The 15,324-nt window shown below is 40.8% G+C and overlaps 1 protein-coding gene across 5 annotated transcripts in view; it reads left to right on the top strand.

The window, feature by feature from the left end:
- Positions 1 to 15,324, top strand: part of JARID2 (jumonji and AT-rich interaction domain containing 2) — a 225,216-nt gene that overhangs the window by 128,852 nt on the left and 81,040 nt on the right. The window lies entirely within an intron of this gene.

The following is a 15,324-nucleotide window of genomic DNA, read 5'->3' as shown; positions in this document are numbered from 1 at the left end:
TGGTGTTTGAACCATGCATTATATGTAAGTTACTATTTAGTTTTTTATGGCTTGTGGGGGTGGTGTGGTGTATGGCAGGAATGTTTCTTTTGGAAACTTCAACCTGTCATCTTCTAGAGGAATAGGTCATCTGTATTTCACACCAGTGATGGAAACAAATAGAGTGCTAAGCATAGTAAATAAGGGAAGCTGTTGTAAGGGGCTCCAGTTTATTTAGTAGTTTAAGGCTCTGTTTTAACCTTGCAGTTCTTCAGCGTAATGGTAGGCTGGTACTGTGGAGGCAAGCAGTCTCTTCCTGGCTTCTTCTTCCCTCTTCTTCCCAGCTGTCATGTCTGGCTGTCTTCTGGCCCCCAGGTTGGTCAGTTCAGTGGACTGATCTGGCAGCATTTTCCCCCCTGCTAGAGCAGGTCACATTATATAAATGGAGTAGGGAGATAGATTCATGCGTGTGTACAGCATGTGTGTGTTTTTAATTTGCATTTATAGTTGATCCAAACTCTTCCCGTTTCAGAGACAATTTGCATGAGAGCCTGGATGAATAGCAAGTGCCAATTCTTGTAGCAAGCTGAGTGGAGGGTAAATTTGCTAGCAGTTAGCATTGCCTTGTGGTCTCACTATGCCAGCAATCTTTGGTGTAGATTTTCCTTAGGTCAAAACTATGCAGTGGATGCTCCCAGTGAGTTACTGGTCGGAAGGACTTGGTTGTAGATAGGTAGGTGCTGACAAGTGTCTGTGGGGGAGGTAAATTCCTACCAGCCTGCCTGTTGACCGGTGAAGAGATTACTGCCGAATATTCCTTATTTCACACATACATGCCAAGCTGCGTAACAGAACAGTAGAACCCCCAACCAAGCACTGTTTCAGGTTTATCACATTTTTTTTTTTTTTTTTTTTCTGTTTCAACACTTTCCTAGTAACATAGCTTGATTGAAGAGCCACACATGCCATAAAGAGAGCATCATGATGGGAGGAAAGAGATTGTGGTTCTGGTGAAAGTATGCTGATTTAATATAATGCTGCAGATTTTGTTCAGAAACTCACTTAGATACTTTGTTTGATGGACTAGGCTTTTGAATGCGGTGGCCTGGTGCTGTTAGGCTTCAAATGGCTCCACTAGTCTGTGGGTACTTTGTCAGTAATTAACAACTTTGCTCTCTGGGGACTGGAGGAAGCCAGGTTTGCAGCCAATGGGTAAAGTCCCAACTCCATTTCTTTTTAAGTGTAGTGTTTTAGATTGCAACAGAAGTCATGGTACAGTACTAAAAGTATGCAACCTGCCTTTTGTGCTGCTGCACCTTTCAGCTGTGATAGCCTGGTGGTAGTATGGAGGAAAAGAAGTACGTGTACAGCTTTGCCTCTGCAAAGTCTCCAGATCGGTCCAAAAGGTGTAAGCCCTACTTACAGAACAAATGGGGTTTGGGAGCGATTGGCAGTGGCAGTGGTGGCAAGCTCAGGACTTCAAAATACTTGGTTTTGTTTGAGTTTACACTCAAAGAATGGAAAATACTTGCTTTGATCTGAGCTGTGTGTATTACTAGTGACCAGGTCTGGGGGTAAGCAGGGGCTAGTAAATACTACTTTCAGCCAGTAAAGAGGTGTCAGCGATATTCTAACAATTGGCAAAAGCTAAGCATTCAACTGACTCTGTTGTGTAATGGGTTGCTGTCTAATTGCCATGTAAGTGAGAGCTGCTAGTTTGTTCAATGCTTTTGGGGAGATGAACAAAAGCGTTGGCATACAGGCTTGATAAACTATCAGTTTGGATGGTCTTTACCGAGTCAAGATCATGCATTTTCAAAACCCACAGAAAAGATAATTGCTGGAGGAGAAATGTAACTTCAGTGTAGCTGCACGTTCTTATTATGAATCTCCAATTTCCAGCTATGATTCTCACTTGAGAAGGTCAATAGGTAACAGGCCAAAGGTGTTTGGTCACTGTGCTGGATGCTCGTACATTTTTATGGGCAACTCTTAAGACTACAACCACTGGCAATTAATAACAGTACACAGAGAGAGCTGTATGTTTTCTAGCAACAGTTGCTCACCTTACCCAAGAAGAGACATGTGCAGAGCAGACTTGATGTGACGGTATGTTAATCTTTGGTGATAGTAGGCTATTGCTTGCTTCCTGTTACTAATCAGGTGGCTACTCATTTACATGGCCCCCTTCCCAGAAATGCACACAGGGAATTGCCAAATGCATTTATCTTTTATTGTAAAGTTCTGTTAATAGAAGGCTGTGAGAAGTGGGAGGAGGTTGACTTTTTTTAATAGTTGCTAAGCTTTAAATTTTGGGTTTTTTTACATAATGTTAGAATATTTTCTCCATTAAGGGGGACAAAGAGGTTTGTTTAGTTTAGAAGAAAAATAGGGTTGAAGAAATTTCCCCCCCCTTGCAGGAGCAGCAGAGCAGATGGATGTCCCCCCCTGGACCTGAGGGTGTGCACAGCTCCTGGGAGAAGACACTGTCCAGTTCTGCTACAGGGAAGGTTGCTGGCCACAGGAGAAAGGGACAACCCGCTGGGGAGCAGTAGTGTTTTAAGCTGCCACAGCTAGATTGGCCAGAAATTGCTTATTAGAAGTCTTCTGAGGCCTTTAATTAATACAGCAGCTTTCTGCTAATGGTCTCAAGCATGTGACAATCAGAAGGTGGCTGTGTGTTACAGCAAGGCCAATCTTGTGGGATGTGCTCCTGCCCCTCGCCTCATGCTGGCTCCCTGCTGCCTGCTCCGTTTTCCTGTTCGTTGTCTTTTTTAATTTTTATTTTTAGATGCCAATTTAACTCTCTGAACTGGCTTACTGTGGGACAAGATGAGTGTCAAGGTTTGTCAAATGAAAAGGTGGGAGTATGTAGCCAAGGCGGGGGAGGCGAGTATGCTGGTCTCCTTTGGCTGGTGGCTGCCTGGCAGAGTCATATTGGACCCTCAGCACAAAAAAAATCTAGTCGAGGGTAGTCAAGCTTCTGCATATTAGGCAAGCTGCTAATTAAAGTGGTTGCTTTTAGAGATATACCCTTTTCAACTTGAGCTGCAAAAGACTTTATTGCAGCAGAGCTGTTGAAAGATTGAGGGGACTTGGGGTTGGCCCCCCCCCCCCCCCCCCTTCTTTTTTTTGTCAGATTGTTTTTATAGTTAATAATGAACAGTCTTTTTAGCACTAGACTTAGCACCTTCCATGCAAGATGTAAAACAAGGTCAATGCTGTTCCCACATATGTAAGTTCGTGAAGGATTTCTACTCGGTATTGTAGGTGATGGAGAGAGCAGTGTATTATGACTCAGGTGTGAAAGCGGGAGACTGCTCATAATATCAAAGTGTTTTTCCAGGACCTTTTTAGTGAATAGTCTTTTCACTAATTGAAACACTATATAATGTATTTGTGTTCAGCTGTTGCCTGCTACCATGTAATGTAATCCCACTTATCAACCAGGTGCTTCTATTATTTTTTCTAATTTCAGTAGGCTATGCAAATCTGCACTAGTTGTTTGCTTATGAAGAACTACATTAATCCACAATAAAACCAAAATGGCAGTAAGATTTACGTATAATAATTTTTTTTTACCCCCCTCTGGAAATTCTGATATGAGTGGAATATATTTTTAGTGCGGCACATTTATATTTAAATAACAAGCCTTATAAACAAAGCAATAATAGTCCGTTGGAGTGGATTTGCACAGGAATAGTAAAAAGACAGATTACCTGCTTCATAATGCAAGTCAAGGAGATCATTCTATGTAGTTTGAAAAGGAAAAAATAAGGTGATTAATGTTCTTTCAGTATTTTCATAAGGAACAAACAGAAGTTGTTGACATGGATTATTCTATCCAACAGGCAAAGATATAACAAGGTACAAGAATCTGGGAACACTTTAACTTTGTGGGTAGACAGCTATGTAAACAGCTTGTCCAAGTACTGATTTAATAATTATGAAGGTACGATTTATAGCAGCTGAGAAGTGTTAAGCAATGTCAGATTCAACCTCGCTTGTCCTCACCTGCCACCTTCTCTTCAGAAGTCAGAGTTGTAGGAGGAGGTCTTTGTGACCTTGAGCTTGGGCTCATCTCCTGAGGGACCAAGGACATTTCCAAAGCCAGACTGGATGGGTGCAGTTGTTTCTGTGGCTCTGTGTATGGCAAACGCTCTTTCAGCTGCTTGATAACCCATCCCTACTGTTATTCACTTTATTTGTATGTCTCAGCCCTGTGTATCATAGGCCAGATCTTGACTGCTTAAATACCAGGGAGACATTGCTGTGAACCGATGTAGGAATAATTGATTCTGTACTGAAAGACACTTTTTCCAAGCAAATTTGTGTGTTAGTGTGAAAGAGTTTTTTTGGTGCACATAAGCCACTGTCTATATAAGACTCTAGCCTGATGTTTGGGTTAACATAACTCTATGCTGCATCTGGTTTCTTCCATCATTTTCCATGTGCAACTGCTGTTGCTTGCCCTTCTCTTAGCTTGATATTAGAGTTCAGCTACTGATTGATGGCTCAGCCCAGTGCCCAGGCTGCTGCTGCTGAGATCTGGGGGAGAGGAGCCACGTGTCCTTTCTAGAACCTTCTTGACTTTGTTTCTCTCTGAAAATTAATCTTTCTGTTACTCTCCTGTCCAGAGAGTAAGGCATTTATGGACAATCAAGTGGCATTTCAAAAAGACAGGTTGGTATTAAAACCATTGTCCATTGAGGACTGTATCTGGACAGCCAGTGAGTGTTTTTCCTTCCCAAAGCCCCATGCTACTTCAGGAGAAATGTTTTATGTGGTGGACATTCCCAGGGATTTTGTCACGTCAGCAGTGATGGACTCCTTGCTGTGCCCTTAGCTGTTTCTGGCTGTTGCTGCTGTTCCAAAGCCAGGCCACCTCATCCTAAATAGTAGAAACATGGATAACTTTGAAATATGTATGTTTTTTGCTTTGGGTCATGTTACCCTCGTAGGTAAAATGTTGCATCCTCACTAAAGAAACACTGAGGCCCACCAGATCTCCTGCAGCTTTGTCTGCTCACTCCATGAATCAATTTTCATGATCCTGGAGCATGAATGGGGGGAAAAAAACCCCAACCCAAACATTCACACGTATTTCAAATTAGTGTCTTTCCACTTATTCCTCCATTCATAATTCCCCCAAAATGAATTTAAAATCAAAGACAGGAAGAAAAAAAAGGCATATAATTGTATTTTGAAGATCATGGCAATGCCATTTTTTTTTCCTGTTAGGTTATTTTAAAGACTGCAATTCTATTTTAAAATTTTGATTCCCAGAAATTAGCCATCCTAGCATTTGTAGTCATCTTATTCCTTTGGAAAAGCAGAGATTACTTAATGAGAAAACATTCAACACCATCAAGTATGGGTAAGATTTCAGAATTAAATGAAACAGATTCATTTTCTTGCATAAAATTAAAATTTGAGCTTAAAAAGATGTCAACAGATAAAAATAATTGTAGCAAGAATAAAAGGCCAAGAATGGAAAAGCAGAAGCCTGTTCCTGAACTAAAGATGTAAAATGCTGTAATATTTGGCAGTAAGTAGTTTGCTGAAACTAAACTGAGTAATGATTTTATGAAGTAAGGCCACTTTTTAGTGGTCTTTTGAAGGATTACGAAACAAAGGATATGGGAAGTACAGTCTGAAGATTCTTGATACTTTCTACTTTGTAGTAATAGTGGGCTCCTAATCTTTTAATTCAGTCTAGCATTTGGAATATAAGGCTAACTTGCCAGAAGAAATTTTTCATTTTGTTGTGGTAGGCTGGACATGATTTAGTAGGCTGCATTACTATAGCTTCTCCAGTCTCCAAACAACGTCTCCGAAGATCTTGCTGCTAAGCGCGGTAAGACCTAGTTTGCGTTTTAACTAATATTTAAGCAAACTGGTGATGGAAGCATCTTGTTTCTTTTATATGGACATTTATAGGAGATTTACCGTGGGCTGTTTGCATACAACATTGTTCTGCTATAATTCTGACCCGAGCGTTTTGTATGTGTGCTGAGTTAAAAGCCAGCCTGGGTTGGAATAATGTTATCCTATGTGCTCTGCAAAGGTAATGATATTAAAAAAACAAGCAGAGCACCATTCCAATATTTTAAAGTGGAAGTGTATCCTAACATTGAGTTTTAAGTATATGTGTGTGGGGGGGTTGTTTTGTTGGTGTGTGGTTGTTGTTGGTTTTTTTTTTTTTTTTTGTAATTTTTGTAAGTATTTGACGATTGTATTTATATCGTGTGCTGGTTTGGCATACCTTAAACTATAGGAAGACTTATTCTGTATTTATTCCTGTGGCTGATCTGGACAGTGTGTGAGTGGTAGTAATATATTCTTGACATGTTCTTGCAAATGGCAGTGTGAGCGTGGGCTACTGCTGATTCACCAAAACTGACCACAGTGTGGGTGTTAGAGTTGTTATAGGTCAGATCAAAGCAGATGTTATCCCAGGTAGGGAGTGGGTCTCAAGACTCCCAGATGGATGAGAGAGGTGTGGGGTGGTGTGAGCACTGGTCAGAAATAGGGCAGTCCTCATCACCAGCATTGAAGCTTTGGAGTGTACGAGTTTTCTAGCTCTGAACTGAATTTGAAAAGCATAGATCTTTTTTTTACTGTAAATATCTTTGGAATCTTCTCAGGTCTCTTGTGTTGATAGAAGAATCACAAGCATTTTACATATAGGGCCTAGCTTATGCTGGTATAGTGCTTTTCCTTTATTTTCTTCCACTGCTGCATCTAGTAGCACAGGGTTTCCTGAGGGAAGCTGATTTTTTTTTTTTTTTTCTTCTTAACCTGAACATTTGTATTTTTACTGTTTTAATGGTATGTTTATTGTTAAATAATTTGTACAATAATGGCCATGTCATCATTATGTTTTGATTTTATGCTTTCCTTCTTTGCTTTTCTCTCTTGATATTTATTCTTGGCTCTGATTAAATAAACTAAAGCTTAAGGGATCATTGACCATGTGGCAAATTATTTGCAAGTTTTTTTTGTTTTTCTTTTCCCCCTCCCCCTAGTTGTATTACAGTCTATTTCCACTGGTAGCATCCTTCTTTCAGCTTTCAGACAAGTTCTCCCCTGAGTTTCATAGTGGTAGTTACTATGGAGATGACTGTCCACTCTTCCTGTTCTCCTCCCTTGCCCTCCTCCTTTCCTGGAGCTCCTGCAGCTGTTATTTATCTTTTCAATAAAGTAAGTAAATTTTTTACAGTCCTTGTTTCTAATATCTCTTCTATTGCAACATGTCATTTGCCTGTAACACTTTCACTTTCATTAAATCCTGTAGATACTCATTTATATGAATAAAAAATTTGGTGTATGAGTAGGGAGTGAGGAGATCCCTAGTTAAAAGGGTCACTCCTGGAGCTATTATCTGATTTGATCTTTCTTCACAGTTGAAGAGCTGTTCATTGGAGTCATAATTCTGTAAAATTAATTAACTGGTAACATGTGTATGTGTATGTATGCTGAGTGTCTAGGATAGCTTTTAGAATTTATTTATTTTAAATGTCAGCTTTTGGAATTCAATGTAAACATATTCTGGTGCAAGTTAAAATTTCTCTGATGAAGAAATGAAAACTTGAGACAGCACATCGTTAGCCTTTTAAGTCTGAGAGACTTTTCTTTGCACCTCATCATAATTTTGATAGCTCTTTATACAGCTTTATATATTCCGGCTTTAACAGAGAAACGTGGATGTTTGGGTAGTCGGCTATTCTACAACAGATAGGATATTTTCCTTTGCACGTGTGCTATTGTATTTCTGAACCCCTAGTCCTGGGGAAGCATTGTTTCACTTGGTGTCAGTGGTTTGTTGAATGACTTAGAGATTTGAAATGTGCTCTCCAACCAAGAAGTTCTACCACTACTACCTGGCCAAGGGGACATCCCACCCAGAAAGCTGGTATAGCTGCAGTGCTGTTTTGATGAAGCTTGTTTCTTACGGTAGCTGCATCTTCAGAGGTTTTCCCACTTTCTTTAGGGAGATTGTGCCCTAGGTGATTATGAATTGCGATGTTGCACTGATTTCCTTTGGCCTGCTGAGCACTGTCATCTGTGGCTTTCCACAGTCAGGAGCCTACTGAGAAGTCCCTCTGTTTTACAACTGCCTAAATACCCTACCTTGCGCTGTTGGTCAGATACTACAAATCACTTTGCCTCCCGTTGAGAGCGCTGGGTTGAAATTGCAGCCTAATGGCCCACTATGCAGCCAGGGAATACATGATAAGGAGCACTATGCTTCCCCTGACCCCATTTGTGCTAGCTCTGGCATGGTTTGCCACCTAGCAAAAGCAAAGGCAGATGGTTTTCTGCTAGGTTAGTGGGACTGGTCTCGGGGACAGATCCCCTGGGCACCTCTGTGAGGGCAGCAGAGGTGGCCGTGGGGAGAAAGATGAAGAGGAGCATCAACCCCTCTGGTGGTGGCAGGCAGCCCCGATCAGCTCAGCCCTCCAGGGTAACGTTGCTGTTGGATTTATTCTAAGCAAGCGAACACCTCTTCTTTTTTGGTTGTTCCTCTTTCCTGGTGAGGTGGGGGACTCTGAAACCCTTTGCTTTTTGTCTTCTGTGCTCTTTTATTATGCCTTAGATTATTCCTGGCCCTGTGACAATTTGTTCTGCAAGTTGTCAAGCAAAATGTGTATTTAAAAATAAATTACTCTAAAATTTTAATCAACTCTTTTTTTAGAAGGGAGTCTCGTGTTTTTCTTTTGCATACGTCTAGTTTGCTGTGAAAGTGAGCAGCTGGGATTTTCTTGATTACTTCTATTTTTAGTGTTGTCTTCTTTACACCTGCACATTGAAAATAATGAAGTTTTCTTAACAGGGATTGAGAAATCTTTCAGCCCCCCCGACTTTTAGGTCAGAAGCCTGAAACCAAGCTGGCCTGCTAATTGTGGTATCTCGGTGTGCTTTGACTTTTTATGTTTGTCTTAACACTAGAAATATTGACTGCTATTGATTTTTCTTGAAATCTATTTCACCCCACCTGGTTGATTTGTAAGAGAACAAGAAGACAAACCAGGTGTCGCACAATTTCTGAGAACCTCACTTTTATGTCTCTAGGCCTATGAAATCTTCTCATTACCTGAAAATTAGATTGTAAGTATTGAGTCATAGCTAGGCAAAGGTTACCATGCGATCAAGGTTTTGTTTTTATCAGTTACTTCATTTCTGTTATGTAGAAATCTCGTCATTAAATTTACTCTTGATAGATGTGCTACATGCCATACCAGTTTAAGAGTATTTAATTGCTTCCAGTTTCCAGATGGACTGCAAAATAAAGTTTAAAGGTGAATCAGAAGAGAAATGGAAAAATAGGGAAGATAGCATTTGAGTAAAGGCCACACTATTCTTGTCAGGAGAATTAACTGGAGTAATTCAGAAAAAGAACACATGAAAAAAAAGTTGTTTCTTCCTTGAAGCTTACAGTCACAGGACCCTACTAGAACATGACTTCAAACATTTGTTCCTCTTCGTGCAATAAAACCACAGTATCTTCTAGTAGCCTAGTACCATAGGTACAAGGTAGGGAACCTGCCTGTTCAAATTCTTGCCATACTGTGTGGCCTTGCACGTCACTTAAATCACTGCATCTGTCTTCCATCTTCAAGATTAATTGGGAGAGTTTTGAGGGATTTAAGATGGGAGTAATGTTTATTGTTTCGAAGAGTAAAGTAAAAACAAATTATTTATATATATGTGTCAATTTTTTGATTTATGTATTTATGTTTCCACTTCCTTGTTCTGATATTAAATTAACATAGCTATTCATAAATAAACAAACAAGAAATTATCTCCCCGAAGGAGGATTTTGAGTGCTTTATCAGCACAACTGCATTCAAATCTATTTTTAAATAACAAGAGTTAACTCCTGGATCCACTGAAAGACAGTGCTTATTCGTTATTGATTTCAGTGGGTCAGACATTTTCCTAAGACGTCTGCAGGCTGAAGAACACTGTAAATTAAGTGCCCCTGGTTTTGACTGCACTTGGAGTAGCCCTGCTTAATATCCTTCTGTTTTTCCAGATTCTTCAGCAAACAGTCTTGTTTATTTTCCTTTTCAGTTTTGTTAGTCTATGTATGCTGGAGTTCTACACCACAGAATGAGCCATCAGAAAGTGATGCCACGTACTCTCTGCCATGTATTTCCCCAGAGTCTTACCTGGCTTGTGTTGGCTTGCTGCCTCTGTTGAAGTTGGTTGGTCTGAACTCTGAGAAATTAAGTGTTTATTGAATGGATGGCTGCCGATTATGGGTTCCATACTTGTTGGGTACTTGATTATTTTAGTGGCAGAGAAAGATGTCCTCTTCACCCACAGGATTGTTCGTGCAAAGCCTTTTGTGCCAACTATGTGTTAGTGTTGAAGGTCCTACCTTGCATTGTTTCCTCTGAAGCTATAGCTTATGTGCAGGGTTACTAATTCAGTGGGAGTACAAAGAGTATGTGCCATTCATAGTAAAAATGGAATAATCTCTCCTTTATATTTTACTTGGTGTTACAGGGTAGTTCAATGAAAATAGCTCAGAAAACAAAAGTACCCGGTGTTTCCTAAACCACACTGTGTTACTCTTACTTCAGTCATAGAAACTTCCCAATATGGAACTTTAGTCCAAATTATGGTCATTATTTTCAGCTTCTAAGATGTATCTTCTTGAGCACTGGTTCCCCACCCCCTACTCTGAAACTGTCCAGTTTCAGGAAATTTAACTCGTTTAGCTGTTTGTTGCGTGTGTGTCTCATTCTTTGGTGTTATATGCTGTCTTCAGTACAAGGCTTCAGATTGATTTGCTTCTCTATCGGGTTTTTTACGTGCTGTTCAAAGCCCTCTGCCAGCCTGGGGATGCAGCTGTATGCTAATTTCCCAGTTTCTGCAGAACACTGACAGGTCACTGCCGAAATACTTGGTCCGCTTGTCATGGAGGAAGGAAGTTTCTGGGCTGGGATGGGTAAGAAAGGCAGGGTCTGGGCCTGTTGCTGTTTCTTGTTTCTTCTCAGCTCTTGGGAAGGAAGATCCTTTCCCTGAGATAGAGCTCTGATGTTGTTAGAAATGCAGCTCTGTCACATCATTATTTCTAATTTTTAACATGAAAAAGGCAAGTTAAAAGGGAATTTGTTACAAGTTCTTGTTACTCTGTCTTCTAAAAAGAAGTGTGAATTTAATCTTTGTATACCATGTCTTTGTAGAACAATTTTTAAAGGCTCTTTGGGCTGAAGTAGGGTTTGACATGAAGACAGACAACAATATTTCAGTATCTGGGCAGATTTCCAGACCCTGATACTATCCGCTTGTTCTGATCTCTCCTGTCCTCTGGGTGTGCTTTTTTCCCAAGACTCTTCTCACTGCTCAGGGACATGTCTTTTAGAACTTGATGTTCCCAACTTAAAAAATCCCCCAAAACCCAAACCCAAAACACAACCCAAACCTGACAAAAACTTCTTTAAGTGGAGGCGGGAGGACATATATGCATTCAGAAATCCTTTTTTTCTATTACTAAATAGAATACCCTGTTGAGTCAGGCACCCTTTTTTGGGTGGGAAATTACGAGAAGTTTTCTAGCAACATGCTTCCAGAAGAAAAATTAATTTTTCTACCAGTCAGTAGTAGTGCAAGGGTAGTGTCTATGCAGAGATTTATTTCCCCATTTGCCCCTTCAATATTACAGTGTTTACTTTAGATATCAAGAAGGCAGGACTTCAAGGGCATGTGTTGAAGATGTAGGGCACTGTTATTCATGGTCCCAAATAAAATGTAGGAAGAAGAAAGTCTTCTCTTGCCTTCATGGATTTCCCACTTGCCTACCACCTAATAATATTTAATCCTAAGGATAGCAGAGTCTGTTTTGCTTTTTCCGCTCAGGTTCTTGTTTTTCATGTAGCATGAAGAATGTTTTGTTCTTCTGAGGTAACCTCTTCTGAGGGATTGCTGTAATTTTGTATGAAAAGCACCAAACCCTTTAGTCCTTAAAACAGAAATCTATTTTCTGTTTGTGTTCCTCTCTGTACTTCTTTAGTGACCATTAGACAGTCCAGGATGTGCGAATTAGTTGTTGACTTTTCTGCCTTGTTTTCTTGCTTGTTTGTTCCTTACCCTGCTGTTTCTTTGGACCATCCCAACCTTTTCTACCAAAGTGTTTTTCTGCTAGGTTTTATTCAACAGAATCTGCATGGTTTCCCAATATGAGCCTTAATGAAAACAAATGTTTACGATGTTTCTTGAACATTAGGTAAGCTGCTATCTTTAATTACGAAGGGCTTGGAGATGGAGGAGGAAACCCACTGGTCTCATTTGCCTTACTGGCAACAAAGGGTCCTTGGACTGTTTGTGCTCAGCTCATTCTGCTCTCTCTGCTTCGCAGACAAGTGAGACTTTCTGAGCATTTGAATACAGTTTATTCTATCAATTAAAAAAAGAACAAAACAAAACCTGTCTCTTACATTGCTTAAATACCTATTAAGCCCATGAACGGAATACTAATTTAGGTGGTTCTGTATAATGAGCTCTAAATTTCTGAGTCATGTTGGCCATGGAACCTTTTAACGAGGACGTGGAAAACCCCACAAAAAACCTAATGTCAGTCTCAGTTCCTTAATTATTTTAATGAGTGTAGAAATTAAAAGCTCCAAAGCATTGTGTCACAGTGGTTATTTTCCAGATTGAATATCAGAGGGAGGATTTATGAAGATTTTCAGCTACATTGCTGGGGTAGATGAAACACAGAGCAAGAAGGTCTGAGCACTGGCAATACTCAGTGCCAGCAGCACACCTTGTCAGCTGACAAGCCCTTGAGAGTTCTTCAGTGAGATGAGATGAGATTGCATTTTGTGTTTGGTCCCCACTCCACCCCCCCCCAGCCCCCTTCCCCCCCCCCCCCCCCCCCTTCAACCCCCCTTTCCTCTATATGTATGCCAGCATACACAAATCAGTGGCGTTTAGCTGGTGCTGAAGGGGGGTGTTGCAGTGCAGAGCTGCACTCTACCAGCTCAATAAGTAGGCAAAGGTAATATCTGAGGTGCATACGTGAGAGTCATTTACTTCTGGATGGGTGTCACTTTGAGTTCATGTGGATTTTAATTAGGCGATGCAGTGATGCTAGGCACTACCTGCATTTCAAAACATGGATGTTACTTGAATGTCGTTTATTCTTCCTTTAATACACCCACAAGTTACTTGATTCTGCTACACTGTCCCCGTAGAAGATGCTGCTGAGTGCACAGTGACAGCTTGTACGCTCCCTGTGCACCGCAGAAAGCACTCTGCTCATTCCTCTGGAAAATGTTATTATATAATGCAGCGCGGTGTTTCACCGTGTCTGCTGGGGGATCGCCCCTCTGTTAGGAAGGCTGCATTATCAAGTTGGGTATTTTAAGGATAGAATTTGGCATTACTTAATGATACGTGAAACGTAACTTAATACATTTATCATTGCTTTAAATTTTCCAGCCTCACGCAATGAACATTCCACAGTGTGAGCTTCGTTTTCTCCGTAGACTGTATTATTTGTATTATTTGTAAATGTGCTCATTTATACTAGGGAGAGAAAAGTAAAGGCAGGGAACCTTGAGAAATGCCAGCTAATAAAAGATAAGACAGTTGTGTTTTCTTGCAAACAATGAACATAGTAAAACTGGTGATGCTACAGGCACCTTGTGTTATTGATGAAAACAAACTGCTTACTGACATCTGCAGCAACCAACCCCTGACTGGTGGCATCCCAGAGTCCCCCCATGCCATGTATTAGGCAGAATTGCTGGAGTTCCTCTTGTGGAAGTTGCAGTTTTTGTAGGTCCCCGTCCCCCCTGTAGACACCCGTCCCCCCTGTAGACACCCACCCCCCCTGCTTTTAAAGGCCTTTATGTTTTCTTGCAGATTTATATTTCTTATAGGAAATAAAGGAATAGCTGCTGTTTTCTTGGAGATGGTATTAAAAGCCATAGCTATTTCTTTTGGATAGCTGATTACTTTAGCCATCTGAAGCCTCCATTGACAACAGTTACAGTCCATCTGCGCTGCTCTGGAATAGCATTTCACAAACCATAGGCTCTCACTGCTTCTCCTGAAAAGTCCCCGCTCTCTACTGCATCCCAATGCAGAAATGACTCTTAGTTTCCCTAGGTCACGAATGTCCCCTGCTTCATGAGCAGATTCATTTCAGTATCACAGCTTCTGCATCAAGTTGCTCTTAGCACTGGGAAACTTGGGTTTAGCCCACATTTTTCCTGTAGCTGCTGTTACCCTACTGTGTTATGAAGCTGATTAATTCAGTTTTCCAATCTATACTGCTACTTGTACAGTATTTGTAGACCAATACTTTCTTTCTGCCAGGAGTTGTTTCTGAGATACTATAAATTAAGGTGCCATAGTTTTTCTTTGTATTTGTCTAGAAGCGTGACAAGTTGAGGAAGGGGAAAGTAGCACTTTGATAGTAGTGTTCAAATGATTCATTTAAATAATGATGAACCCTAGCTTTTGACATGTCTCACTTTCCATCGCAGCTGCCTAGATCAGGGAGATTGATGTTCTGGGTCAGCTATAATGTCCAAAGACTGTGCCTTGTGCATGATTTTCCTTCGCTAAATGGAACGGGCAGCACCAAAACATTGCCAAGAAATGCTTGTAGAGAGTTCCCTGCTATCCGCTGAGAAGGGGGGTGTTAAGAGCTGCCCTGACTTGTTGCTTGTCCCCTACAACCCAGGGAACGTCATGGCCACATGTGGTGGGGATTGATACCACAGATCTTCTCTGCTTCTATTGGCTTGTTGATAGCTCAATTCCTCCCCCCCCCCCTCCCCCCCCCCTTCCTTTTTTCTCCTGGTGGTTTTCACCTTGACACCTCCTTTCTACAGGGAAATGATTGTATGTAATAATTGGCTGCTAAATCCTTCTAAAGGAACTGCTCAGTCAAACTGAGAAGTCTTTAATTTGACACTCCTAATGCTGGGCGAAGACATGAGCAACAACAGCTGCTTTGCTTTACATCTGCCCTTTGAGGGTGATGGCACTCCATTGGTTTCATTTGGATTTAGAAAACCTTTAAAGGGCTAGAGCTGGGAACGGGCTTAAACTCTTAGTTCCCTCAGAGGCATGCTTTGCTGGTATTACAGTGTCTGGTTCACCGATTTTGGTAGGATGGGTTCCTTACTAAGTCTGGAGGAGTGTTGAGTTTTTGGTTTCTGATTGTTTTTAAAGCTTTTCTTTCCCCTCAGGGAATGGGAGAGGTATGTAAAATGCAGTTAATTATGATGGTTTATTATCTCATTAAATTTTGAAATACCTTCTGCAAAGCTTATTATAGTAATCTAAAAATTGGCTATTCATATTTCTGATCTTTGT

This window comes from Haliaeetus albicilla, chromosome 21 (genome assembly GCF_947461875.1).
Source record: "Haliaeetus albicilla chromosome 21, bHalAlb1.1, whole genome shotgun sequence".
NCBI lineage: Eukaryota > Metazoa > Chordata > Aves > Accipitriformes > Accipitridae > Haliaeetus > Haliaeetus albicilla.
The sequence above is the reverse complement of the archived record's forward strand: the minus strand, read 5'-3'. Positions and strand labels throughout refer to the sequence as shown.